Below are 14,301 nucleotides of genomic sequence, written 5' to 3'. Positions count from 1 at the left end.
TGATAATGAATGTGGGAGGAATATTTCATCCATACACATACCTGTCTCTTGCTGCCCAGTTTCATGCTGCCTACACAAAACATAATAAAGCATCTTTCCCCAACCTGAAGCTCTCTAGATGTTTGGGATGACAACTCCCATTAGTCACAGCTAGCATGGCCAATGGTCGGGGATGATGGGAGTTATCATTCAAAACACGTGGAGTGCATCAGGCGGGGGAAGTGTGCACGCGAGTGCTGGGGAAAGTGGCCCAACTTGGCTTTTGTCACAATGAATAATGCATTCTTGGTGAATTACGTGCAACATTTTCCTTTAGGAATACCGCTTGCCTGGCTGCTCACCCAGCAATCCATGTGACCATGAACATGTTCCATCCCTAAGTGGTAATTATATCATCTTTTTGGTAGCCCAGGAAATAGTGCAAGTCTCCTCAAGCTGCAATGAGTCACTCTGAATCTGCCTGGTGTGGTTCTGGTACAGCAAACCACCCTGTTACTCACCGCATTGTTGAGTAAACAAATGGATTTAAGATCAGGTTGGCAGCTAAACGGGCTAGTACAGGGTGGTGTTTACCAAAGCCAAGGCATTCCAAAATAGCAATTAGCAAAGTGCCCCATTCCATCCTCCTCCTCCTCACCACCCTACTTACCAACCTCCCAGCATGGAAAATACCATAGTTTTTAATGGTCGAAAGAGGTAACGTAGCTATAGTAGGAAATCACATAACAGCACCTGCATAATTGCAGGAAGTCTGAGCTAGTGCCAGTTGCTCCTGTAGAGGTGTTGAGGAGAGACAACTGCACCCACAAAACGTGGGCATCCAAGAAGTAACGAATGGCTGTTCAGTTCAGGCACATTCTCAAAATAGGAGCTAAGAGCATAAGAAGAGCCTTACTGGATCAGACTAAAGGTCCATCTATGCCAGGGGCAGGTAAGAAGTAGATCTCTAAATGATGTGGACTTCAACTTCTAGAATTCCCTGCCAGAATGGCCCTTGGTCAGGAATGCTTGGAGTTGAAGTCCAAAATACCTGGACATCTGCTTTCTGCCCACCTCTGATCTAGACCAGCATCTGTCTTCCTTCAGTGGCCAACCAGATGACTGAAGGAAACCCACAACCAGGGCAGGAAGGCAATTGCCCTCTCCCACTGTTGCGCATCTGGCGAAACAACTGGGATCCAATGGCATCTCAACATGATGATGTCATATAGCCGCCACGACTAATGTGTTGATCAATGGCCATCTCCCTGCATGAATTTATTTAATCTCCTTGAAAGCCATCTAAGCTAGAGGTGTCATCACACTGTGTGGCAATGAACTCCATCAATTAATTACGCAAAGAAGATAAAAGTGCTTACCCATATTACCAATGTAAATATACGTGGCACTCAACAGGATGATAGGAAGAAGTCTGGGAATGCACTATTGTGTGGGTGCCAATAATTCTGTTATAGATCACTTCTTCTTCTTAAGGTGCCTTCTCCTATTGGAGGTTAGCTATCATTCTAGCTATTTTCGTTTTTGACGCTGCTGCTCTAAATAATTGTATAGACGTACAGTTATGCCATTCCCTCAAGTTCTTTAGCCATGATGTTCCTCTTCTTCCCACTGACCTTTTTCCTTCAATCTCCCCTTGTATACTAAGTTGGAGTATGGTGTATTTTTCTCCTTGAACAATTTGACCAAGATATTGCAATTTTCTTCTTTTGATGGTATGTATTAATTCTGTTAGCTTGTTTACCCTATGTAGTATGTCCTCATTTGTTATTCGGTTAGTCCATGGTATCTTCAAAATTTTTCAGTATATCACCATTTCAAAATATTTCATTTTCCTCAAATTGTTCTTCTTACGTGTCCAAGCCTACACTCCATAAAATAATACCGAAAACTAAAATAATACATAAAATGGCGAGGAGGCCTGTGTAACCACCTTGGGTGCCTTGCTAGGTGGGATATAAATAAATAATAAAATAAAATAATTATAGAACTCTAGCTGTTAATCCTGGAGAGAGAAAAGCATACCCTCTGATGTCAAAAAGACGCATCATAGCGGTATTAAGATGTGGACGTAACAGGATCCCTTCATGTTTGCTCCTTGCAGAGAGGGGGAAGACAAATATGGTCTCAGCTATCTGTATCAACAGCCTCAGGTGAGGATTCCACTCTGACAGGTGTTGCATTTGCTTATACCAGATTCTAATGTATTTCTTTTAAAAACACCACAGATTTCCCAACAGTACATTTTACAACAGGGTTAAAGCCCACCAGGCATATTTTACATGCGCTGGCAATGTCTGGTTGGCTGCTTGCACGGGATAAAAAGAGTGGGAGGGAGTTGGTGGTAATTTAGCATAAATCGCAGTGGCCAGCACAATTTACATCCCCCCTCCCCAAGAATTTAATTCACCTTAGTGTGTTGGGTGTAAGATGCATGCATTGTATCTAAGTAGACAGAGTGATATACTTCTCTTGCTAATTAGCCTTTTTGCACTTGCAGATCTTAGTGGATGGTTTTGCTACAGGCCGCCTTAAAGAGAAAAATCAATATAATTTTTTTTTAGTTTATATCCCACCTTTCCACCCAGAAATGATCCTACAGCAGTTCAGATTATTATTTGTTGCCGCTCACTCACAAACAGATTTTAAAATCAAAGTAACTATAATCCAAGCTTCTAATCGATCAGGTCTACCAGGCCTCAAAGAGCAAAAGTGGCACTACAGCAGACTTTTTTTTTCCTAAATGCAACGCAAAGGCCATTGTTGCAACAACAGCCAGTGTACTTAAACAGCCTCTTGCAACCACCAGCCTTGGTTAACCACACCCATTATAAGAAAAGGGCAATGGAGTTCAAGGCACATGCTAGAGACAAACTTGGCTAGTCGTGACTGTACGGAAAGGAGGACAGGGCTCCTGTATCTTTAACAGTTGCACAGAAAAGGAATTTCAGCAGGTGTCATTTGTATGGATGCGGCACCTGGAGTGACCAGATACAAAAGACGGCAGGGCTCCTGCAGCTTTCACTGTTGTGATGAAGAGGGACTTTCACCAGGTTCTGCATATACAAATGACACCTGCTAAAGAAATCAATATATGAAATAGAATATACGCACAGTATCATAACAGTAGTGTGTTTTGAATTTTTATTGTCTTTGGAGGGTGGATACCCTCGTTTATTTTGTTTGTTTGTTCCTTTTCGTATGGCCATCCTGTTGGAAAAATTGTGGATTGCAACCCAATTAAATCAAATAAAAGGCATCCGGATGCAGTTTCAAAAGGAAAGTTTATTTTCCACCTCAGGTACCAAAAATCTCTTTGCACAAAGGTCCCTTTCCCTTGCCAATGTAAAGGAAAAGGGCCCGGAACAGAAGTTTACATTTCATTTTATACAGAGGGAAACATTGTACACAAATAATTGGTTGCTAACTCAAATCATCACAGCTGATCCTCCTCTCTGATTTTCTGACATGCCCAGATGGGGAGAGTCCCCGTTGACCTTGCAAAACTCCATTATCACATGATTCCCTTAGTAATGAATCCTGGGACATTCCTGTCACGTATTCCATTGTCTTTAACTAATCCCTGTCCACCACTCCCTCCCTGGTCCCCCCCACCCTTTGCAATGTTCCCCTGGGACATTCCTGTCCCACTTTGCCTATGTGGCAGAAACTTTCCCGCGTCACCTTCCCTACCCAAATTCCCACCGGAGCGTGTGGAAAGGAAGGTGAAGAAGAAGCCTTCAAAGATGGCGCCAGTCATTCCTTCTGATGGGCGAGCTTCCCACCTCTTATTTCTCTCCCTGGTTTCCCGCCGAGCCGTGGGGAAAGGAAATAAGAGAGGTGTGTGTGTATGCCAGCTGCACAAGCAAGCACCTGGCAATTTAACCAGCGGCTAGGGCTCGTCCATTACACCTAAGTAAGCGACCTTACCCAAATAGGTAAATGGGACTTTTCTCTTCTACCTGGGAGTAGAAGGTCTATTCTACTCGTCTAAATCACTTAGAAATCACCCAAGGATGGCATTTTGGGAAAGGGAAATGAGGGATCTTGGAAGAAGGAGGGGAGAGAAGAAATGGGCAAAGGGAGTAGTGGGAAATCAGTTATTTTTCCATAACAATCCTGTCCTGCAGGAAGCATAAGCAGTCATATCAGGAAGAAAGCGCTGGCTGCATTCAGTTGCTGTTTACATTGATTTGTTCAAGAATTGGGAGGGGGAGTCTGTTGCTATGATTGTTATGGTTAGGTGAGACATGATTGGTTTGTTAAAATGTTCAGCTAAAGTACAGTAGGTGAGGAACAGGGCTGGCCCTACCATTAGGCAGAGTGAAGCAGTCACCTCTGGCAGCAGATTGTAGGAGGTGGCAGCAAAATGTCAGAGGAGAAACCTGTATGTCATGAGGACTGTTCAGTGCCCTTTAAGTTAGCCTAAGTTAGCTTGCTGCCCTCAGGTGCAGTGGAGGACAGATTCAACTGCCCATTCAGTCGGCTTTTGTATATGGAATGGGAGGAGGAGCCATTTTGTTTTTCACTTCGCGCAGCTAAATGGCTTGGGCCAGCCCCGATGAGAAAGATCCATAATCTGATCTCTGAACATTCTTTTTAAGACTTAAAAGCAGCTGTGAGGGGAGGGGGGTGTCATTGAATTGGGTCTGCAGCCAATGTAAATCTTCCCCAGATGTTATTTTCTGCCGGGGGATATACCACCCATTCCCCCAACTATCTATTCATCAGATTGCATTTGCAGTATTCATATTTTATAATACATGTTGCATAAAAGTCACCGTGCAGCATTCCTAGACAAAAATGTTTCAGATCTCTCTTCAAATTATGTTTTGTTCTCTCCACCATATGATTATCTAATAGCATTTTGCAACCAGTCGTGCCCATCTGTAGGTCCCTATTTTTCTACTCCTTTGCCACATTTTTCTGGCATCCATTAGCATATTTCCCAACACTGTTTTGAGAACTCCTGGCAATAACACAGAACATCATATCCCAATATCAGATGCATAAATCAGATCCCTAAATTCCTTATGTCAGAAGAAGAAATTTTCACAATTTCTGCACCTTCCTCAAAATATATAAAGAGATAATAAGCCATGTGTTCCATTTGATTTTAGATAGGTCTTGGAGATGCAGTTTGTACATTCGTTATACTCTAGCTCTAGCTCTAGCACAGTTTTCAAATAATGAAGGGTTCATCAGACAAGTGTTTTATCTCATGCTCACTACTGCCCACTCACAGGTTTTTCCTCATCCTTTAGACAATGCTGTCCATCTCCCACACAACTCCTGCTCCTTCTTTCTTTTTACTGTCACAAAATGGACCCCTTTTAATCCAACTTTTTTGGGGGAAATGGAATGTGCCGCCATTTCCTGCTGTGTGCAGGAAAAGCGGCATGGTAAAAATGGCCCCTGAATAGGACATGTGATCTTTGTTTACTTCCTCTTTCTTCTCCAGGAAGAAAGAGGAAGTAATGTGGGACAGGAGCGGGGGCAGAGAAGTGATGGTAGGGAACTGTGATTCCTCCCCACCCCCCGCATCTGATGACACTCTAATCTAGTGCTGATTCACCAAACATGACGTGGCAAAGTTGTGATTGCCTACCATAAAGTTTAGAGTTCTATATGATCAAAATGTTTATAAATCTGCATGTGCCTTGTGGGCATGATAATGAAATATGACTTCTAATGTAGTGCCCATATACTCTGTGTGTGTGTGTGTGTGCCAAAAGAGATATTACTTTAAATTCATATCGAGGAGTGATCTCCCACTCCCCTTTTTAACTCTAGACTAGGTGCAGGGCCCTAATTTGGATCTTAAAAGCCCCCTTATCCCCATGCTAGCGTCCTAGTTTGCATTTGGGGCTCTATGGCTACTATAGAGTAAAAATGGAGGGGGGAAACAACCAGAACTGCTAGATACAGATTTAAAGTGATGTCTATTTTGGACCTCAAAGACAAGTTTAGGGTGCTTCCACTCAAGAAAGAAAAGATGGAATAGCTGCACAATGTCTTTTGATTGTTTGCACTAGGCCCACTGTGAGGAACACACAGTTCTGCCCTCACCACACCACCCATCATCTGCCACCAAAGGTGATCACCTCACTGTACCTAATGGTAGGGCTGGCCCTGACCATCATGATTTCTACATAGTTTCCCCCTCTACCTTTAGTGAATTGGTCAATGAATCCTAATGTTCCTTGCCCAAGTCAGGGAACAGTATCCAACAGGGTCACCTTGCTCCTGTTGATTGTGTTGTGCCAGCAGGACTGACCACTTGTGCAACAGGGAGTTAGTCCAGCAGGCCGAACTGCTAGCATGATGGGGAGTTAGCAGTTCTAAAAATAATCCTAGTAATGAGTGGAAACACTCATTTCCAGATGGGGGCAGGTCAGTGGAGCAAGGTTACTGAACTGCTGCGTTCCAGAAAGGAGTTTGTTTATTTTGGATTGCTTTTCGAACTGCTAACTCCGCATTGCGCTAGCAGTTGGCCCTGCTGGTGCATGGGCACGATAGGATACTGTACAGGGCTTTTTAATGCCACAGTTTATATTATTCCCTCAATATATTCACTAATACTATGTGGTACTATTACCTTCTCTCTCTCTCTCTCTCTCTCTCTCTCTCTCTCTCTCTCTCTCTCTTTTCCCAAGTGGAGGGCCCAGACTACCTCCATTCCTCTCTCCTGAAATGAAAATACAGAACATTGAGGGTCAGATGTGCCCTGAAAGTGATTTTGCTGCTTTTGGGGCCAGTGGGCTTGCCATCTTTCAGTTCCCATGCTTGGCACTGCAGTGTTTGAATTGGGTGGTCTGCAGATGAGGTGCCGTCTACCTGCTACATCAAGCTGCTAGTCGGATGAAGGGACTGCAGTCAACTCTAGTTGAGAGCTTCACAAAGCAGCCCATTATCTTCCGGGCTGGGAAATAGGATGATAATAGGGAGGACCAATTTGGTGTGCTTCTGGAAGGTGTACAGACTTGCTGGATTCCTTTAGTCTGGGCCTCCTGGGCCTCCCTCTTGGCCCTCAGACTTTTGGCTTCCAGCCACCCTGCCTTCAAGGGATCCACCCGTTCTCGCCCTGAGTATTTGACATTCTCTTACTTACACGACGTTTGTGACTGGAGCCCTCATCCCATCCCCTGTTTGAATCAGATTCTCCGGTATCTATGTGCAGTTGAGTCACTCTGGCAATCAGGCCTTTACGCCCAAGTCAAGATGCATAGACACGGTTGGGCTCCAGTCATCCTACTCTTCTAAAATGCAAATGTTCAACATCAATGATTTCCTATTCTAGTTTATGATATCATACTTTTCTTTTTATTATTCCACTTCATGGAAGTCATTTGGGGACTGAATTTGCACAAGTTATCAAACTAATTTGGAAAGGGAAGGAACAACAAGAACAACAAAAATGCCATGAGAATTAGGAAGAACATTTCTGACTGTCGAAACTGCTTTGATTGCATTTGCATTCTAATTTCTTATCCCAGAGGTGACTGGGAATTTTAAAGAAAGTAGACTTTTGGGCACACAGATTCATAGAATAGTAGAGTTGGAAGGAGCCTATAAGGCCATCGAGCCCAGCCCCCTGCTCAATGGAGAAATCCACCTTAAAGCACACCTGACAGATGGCTGTCCAGCTACATCTTGAATGCCTCTAGTGTGGGAGAGCCCACTTCCTGCCGAGGTAATTGGTTCCATTGTCATACTGCTCTAACAGGCAGGATTTCCCCCCTGATGTTGAGCTGGAATCTGGCTTCCTGTAACTTGAGTCCTATTATTCCGTGTCCTGCACTCTGGGATAATCAAGAAGAGATCCTGGCCTTCCTCTGTGAGACAATATTTCAAGTACTTGAAGAGTTCTGTTATATCTCCCCTCAGCTTTCTCTTCTCAAGGCTAAACATGCCCAGTTCTTTCAGTCTCTCCTCATAGGATTTGCTTCCAGACCCTTGATCATCTGTGTTGCCTTTCTCTGAATCCCCTCCAGCTTATCTGCATCCTTCTTGAAGTATGGTGCCCAGAACAGGACACAGTACTCAAGATGAGGCCTAACCAGTGCTGTTGGCCTTGCTGGCTGGGGTTGATGGGAGTTGTAGCCCCATATTTCGGGACGGCACTGAGGTTGGAGAAGGCTGGTCTACACACTAACTAGCAATGGCTCTCCTGGGTTTCAGAGGGGGGGTTACTCCATTGACCCTGTTCAGACAACACGTTAAGCCAGAGTGATTAAGCATTTTGAGCTAAACCTTATGGCTTAGTGTGTCATGAGAACCATTTCTAACCCTGGTGGCTGCATAACCATGGCTTAAATACACTCAATAAACATTTGCTACAAAAGGATTAGTGGCCTAACCATGGCTTAGTGTGTTCTCTGGACAGGCCCAGAGAGTTCTACCTAGATATGCCTGCGATCGAACCTAGGACCTTCTGCATTTGACCATTAACCTACAGACCCTCCGATAACCAAGCAAAATGGACAAGGACAATTCCTACCTTAGATCTGAATGATTTCTGTCTGACTGTGTGATGCTGTTATGACAAATGCAGGGAGGCAGGGCATGGGTACTCATACAGCTCACTCCTTGCCCTGAATCCTATGCTCATGCTAACTGCCCATCTGCCCTGCACTGCTGATGGGACAATGCCCCAAACCGTGCAGCAGCCATGCTGCCTACTGCCCAAAGATAGGCCAGTGTGCAAGAATTCTGCAACCTCTTCATCTCTTTATCAGACTCTCTGCTCCCTCACTCCCTCTTTGCTCAGAGCAGGAAGATGAGAAGCCAGAAGGAATGACAAAAGTTGCCAATGCGAAAGACAAGAGAATTTTGATTTTCTCCACCCTGCTTCCAATTTCAGTTTAGTTCTGTTGCACTATGCCAACATTGCCATCATGTTAGAGGAGGAGATGCAGATCAAGTTAATACAAGTCACTTCCAGTATACATTCCTGTAGAAAGCTGGCATTCTTAATAACAAACTTAACAATGTTCAAGGCCTCAAATCAGCCCTGTAAACAGCTCATGTAGCCATGCCCTGGTGTCTCTTGCCCTGGTTTCTCTTTCCTTACAAGACCGGGAGCGTCATCAGATGAACTTTTTATCAGACACTCTTTACAGTATTTCATGGGACCTTTTGACTATGCTGTCCACCTCCCGTGCATCTCCTGCCCCTTCTGCTCATTTTACCATCACAAAGAAAGCTTGGAAAATCTGACTTTTTCAGCTGTAGTGAAATGTGCAAAACATACAACCTGCCTGAAACCCTGGAGAGCCACTGCCAGTCAGAGCGTCATCAGATGAGCATTTTATGGCACGCTTGTGACTAGCACTCATGGTTCTTCGCAGGACATTTTGATGACACAGTGATCCTCCCCCACCTCTCCCACTCCTTCTGCTCTTTTTTCCATTACAAAATAAGATCCAGGAAATTCTATATTTTTGGCTATAATGATACTTGCTGCCATTTCCTGCTGTGTTTTGGAGAAGCTGTGAGATAAAAATGCCCACAGAATGGGCCAGGTGGCTGTTGCTTACTTCCTCTTTCTTCCCCGTGTGAAGAAAGAGGAAGTTGTTCATGCCTACGGGACAGAAGCAGGAGGCAAAGCAACGGTACGGAAATGCGATCCCCCCCCCCTCCGATGATCTCAGTGTCATACTGGTCTAGAAGAACTGATGGTCTGACTTGGTATAAGGCAGCATTCCTATCTTCACAAGGTGTTCAGTAACTGGGGGACAAGATTACCATCTTTCAGCAAGATGGTAGGAACTGAATGAGTTCACAGCTATAAACTATAGGGTATCTATTGTTCCGTAAGCCAGTTGTGTTTGATGCTTTTCCCAACTCCCCTCTCAAGTTTAGAAGACTAAGGTCAGTCTCACATATTAGAAATTTGAGGATGTGGGTTAAAAACTGAAGTGCAACCAACTATGTTGGCCAGGGGAGAGGAGGCTTTGGGATGAAAAAACAACATTCCAATACAAACAAAGGAAAGGTAGGTTACAGCTGGGCTTGTTAGGAGAGGATGGAAAAAAAGACAATATATGGAATGGGAGTGGGAGGAAACTGTGCTGGACACAGTTAAAGGAAGGGTCGGAATAAGAGAAAAGCAAATTAAAATATCAGATGGGGAAACGCACATAAAATTTATGTAAACAGTCTAAAAATATATCTATAGGTTTGTTGAGTTTTGGAATGAAAACAAACTTGTGCACACACACACACACACACACACACACACACACACACACACACACCCTACCTCTTTAAACAGAATCCCTACCAAGTTTGCACTTGGAAAATTCTGCAGTGAAACCTGCAGTAACACTTTAGTAGCTGCTGTGAGAATCAGCATTGGGGTAGTCGAAGCATTTTTCTCACACTGCAATTTAAGGCATTAATGAATCCATGGATGGATCCATTAAAAAGCTGCAATACCTAAATTAGCTAATATCTAAACAGTATATAAAACATTGCTATACGTATGACACAGCCTTTGCCAGAGTAATTCAAGTGATAATAGGCCTTGTAATACTCCTATTTAAATGGATTTGATAGCGCATACACTGGAATGGATTTGCATTCCATACAGCTCATGAGAAGAAGCACTGTTAAGACAACAAGGGAGTGGTAGAAACAGACCTGGAAAAGACCGGATGATAGACCATCTTTACCCAGAGGCAGAAAACTTTATACCTAGAGCCCTTCTGCAAGATGGCCACCCAGAGCCCGCTCAAAGGCCCATCACTGAACAAAATCTCTCAACATGCTGATGCAAATTATTGCACTTACCTGCTCTTACCTTAGGAACCTGACTCTGTTTTGTGACATCATAAATCCATCAGTATAGAGTGAGCTGGATAAACCAGTTGTACAAGCAGGTGTTAGATTTAATCTTTGCACTTGGGTTGATTTTTGTTTTTCGGGATTTAAATCAATGTTTGCAATAAACTGAAAATACATTATACAATTAGCTATGTTACAAAGCAGTAATCTAGACCCAGCAGTTTTCAGTACAGGAGCGCTAATGCCAAGGCTAAGAATAATACTGCAATTTAAACTCAGTATAGGAAGGAGATGGAGTCATTGGAAGAAGCTGCATTTATTTCATTTACATGGACTTGGGCTAAGTTCCCAAAGTGCCGCTTTCCCCAGCGTGGTGCTTGCCCTATGTGTTGGACTTTGGGATGTCGGAGAAATCCCCAATGGAATCAAATGAGTTCAGATTTTATGAATCCAACCTTTGGATTCCACAGCAAATGGCTTTTCCCCAGTCAGGTGGATTCTTCAGACTTGTGGAGAGTTTTTCTAACTTTCCTGAATTTTGGACAAATTTAGTAATAGAAAAACGTGCATTTAAAAAAAAACAGCTGAAAATGCACATTTCTCCAATAGCTTAATTGTGAAAATGTTATTAAACTCCTCATACCAAGTCAGACCATTTGTCCTTCTAACCCATTATTGATGATACTAACTGGCAGCAGCTTGGCGGGGTTTCAGAGAGGAATTTTTCCAGCCCTGCCTGGAGATGCCGGGGGATTTACAAATTTTTGCAAGTGCAAATTTGCACAAATTCAGAAACAAAAAGAAACAAACAAAACCCATTGATGAGCAGACAACAGAACATAAGGACCCTGACAATCCGTGAACTGCAGAGGGAATGGATTCTACACAATCCGTACATCCCTAGTTGGACTACAACCTTATCATCCCCATTAGGAATAATGGGAGTTATAGTCCAACACATCTGGAAGGCGCTAGAATCATAGAATAGTGGAATTGGAAGGGGCCTACAAAGCCATTGAGTCCAACCTCCTGCTCATTGCAGGAATCTACGTTAAAGCATCCCTGACACAGAATCATAGAAAAGGTTGGGGAAAGCAGACTCAGGGAAGAAGGACAGTGGGGTTGTGCCAAAGGCTTCACAGAAGAGGTGGACGTGGAGATGAAGGCGAGATTTGAAGCAAGACATGTTCCAAACGGCAGTTCCAGGCATAAGAGGCAGCAAGAGGGAGTGACATTATTTCGAAACACTGCTTTCAGGCTGCTTGCACCAGCCTTCATCTCATAAGAGAACCCATGTAAATGTACTTTTCAAAAGGATATAACTAATTGGAGGAAAGCACCGTTCCTCAAATGACGTCTATTATACTTAATTTATCTTTTGTGGTCTTTACGCAAGCAGACATTTCCCCTGAAATGTAGGAGTAGCAACAATGCATCTTTTCACCAGGAATTGGAAATCCATATGGGAACTTTCCCTGACTTTGTCAGCATGGGATATGGAAGGTATAGGGTATCTTTCCATACGATTCACATCCAGTGAGGAGGACACCCTTCCTTCTCTGTATCAGAGCTATGGTGGAAGTAGGTTTGGTTAAAACCAGACCTACTTCAGGCCTTCTTGATGGCTGTACTAATATTATGGAGCACCTTGCCCCAAGAGATTTTATGACTCCATCTTGGACTGCCTTTACTGGCTTGTTAAGATCTCCTCCTCCTCCTCCTGTACAGCTAGGTAATTTAGAGCCTGAACGCAATAGTCTTATAGTGCCCCTCCCTTTATACAATCTTGTGTATTACTTCAATAGTGAAGCACAAAACTAACATTTCTCTTCCACCGCCAACACCATTGCATGATTTACAACTGCTTCTACATTCCTTATATGTTAAAATATTTGCCAAACCTGCTTGAAAACAACAGTAATAATAATAGCAACAACTCTGAGCATGTGCAGTTTTACATTTTCAGTTCCCTTAAAACACAGCACCATCAGGACTACAGGAATAAAATGGAGTTTACCTCACCTGCTGCTCTCTGGGTCGTCATGGGGGGGAGGGGTTGAGTTTGACTGCAAGGTCCATCCCTAGTTACCCCACTGACAAACTAGGAATTTTTTCAAGCTTTTCAGGTGGAATTGGAAAACTGGGAAAGTAGAAAACTGTCCTGTCCCCCCCCCCCGCTGTGTCTGATGCTGCTATATATTTTTATCTTCAATTACTATTTTGTGGTTTTTAAAGTGTTGATATTTACTTTTTATAATGAGTTAAATTGATGTATGCTGTCATGTGTAATACATGTGTACTAGAAAGGTAGGGTAAACATTCCTACATAAAAATAATAAAAAAAATAATGGGGAGCCCCATTCTCTGCTCCAGATGTTTTGGACTTCAACTTCCATCAGCTCCAACCACCACAGCCAATGGCAGGAATGCAGAGTGTCTTAGTCTGAAACACCTGGAGAAAAACAGGTTGGGGAAAGGCTACCCTAATGTACACTCATATGAGCAGTCAGGTGGATCAGCGTGTATTCACCCTCTTGCCACACCTCTCCTGACAGTTTGTTTATGGACTAGCCACCACTGGCCTTAAATGACTATGGTTGATTTCTGCTGCCTTCAATCCTAAAACTCTCTAGCCTTTGGAAAAGACTGGAGCAGCTAATCAAGCCTATTTCTGGCAAATGTTATGTTTATTTGTCCAGTTATTATTATTTGGGGATGGACACCAGGTAGCTGCAATGATTTTAGCCTATTACTGCTGCTGTGAGTGATTTGCAGTTTTGTTTTCATTTCCTATCAGTTTGCTGCTGCTGGCAAACATATACCAATACAACTATTCAAAATAGCCTTTTAAGCGGACATAGCGTAAGTCTCCCCGCTTAGCTCAGAGAACTTAACAAATAACCTCAGAACAGGACAGGAAGGGAAAGACTTGAAGCTTGTGTAAAAATCCAAGGGCGAATACGCAATGCCACTGCTTCTAACAAAGCACCAACGTTAAGATGGAATTTTCCCACACTCTTTACCATGTAGTAGGAGTTTCAGCTGACAGCTTATGCAATTCCTGCCCTTCTAAACAAGGGCACCCTTGCTAAAAAAACAAAGCAAAAAACCAAAACTGATTCTGCATCTACAAGAGCCCTCCCAACATGAGGTCATAATGCTAATGGTTATCTTTGCATTGAAATCCACAATCCAAATCACGTGGAAGGAGTAACAAAGAGAAGGAGATTAATACATAGGAAGGAGGAGGAGGATTTTTTTTTTTTTTTACTTTTGTCATTCCTGTGCCAAAATCCATTTCCCAGGGTCAACGAATGCTGTGTTTGAAATTTTCTTTCGTAGTCGTTGTCAGCAACTTTGCCAGAGACGCCACTTTGATTTTGAAATATCAGACTGGTGCAGCCGTTTCCTACAGTGCAATTTCAGTATGTTTTAATCTCACCTGGAGGAGAGGCTGCCCATATACAGTAGCCTGGGGCCCGAGGCCTGCTTGGGACTTCAACTCCCATCAGCCTC

This window comes from Elgaria multicarinata, chromosome 10 (genome assembly GCF_023053635.1).
Source record: "Elgaria multicarinata webbii isolate HBS135686 ecotype San Diego chromosome 10, rElgMul1.1.pri, whole genome shotgun sequence".
In the NCBI taxonomy this organism is placed as follows: domain Eukaryota; kingdom Metazoa; phylum Chordata; class Lepidosauria; order Squamata; family Anguidae; genus Elgaria; species Elgaria multicarinata.
Note: the sequence above shows the minus strand (reverse complement) of the source record.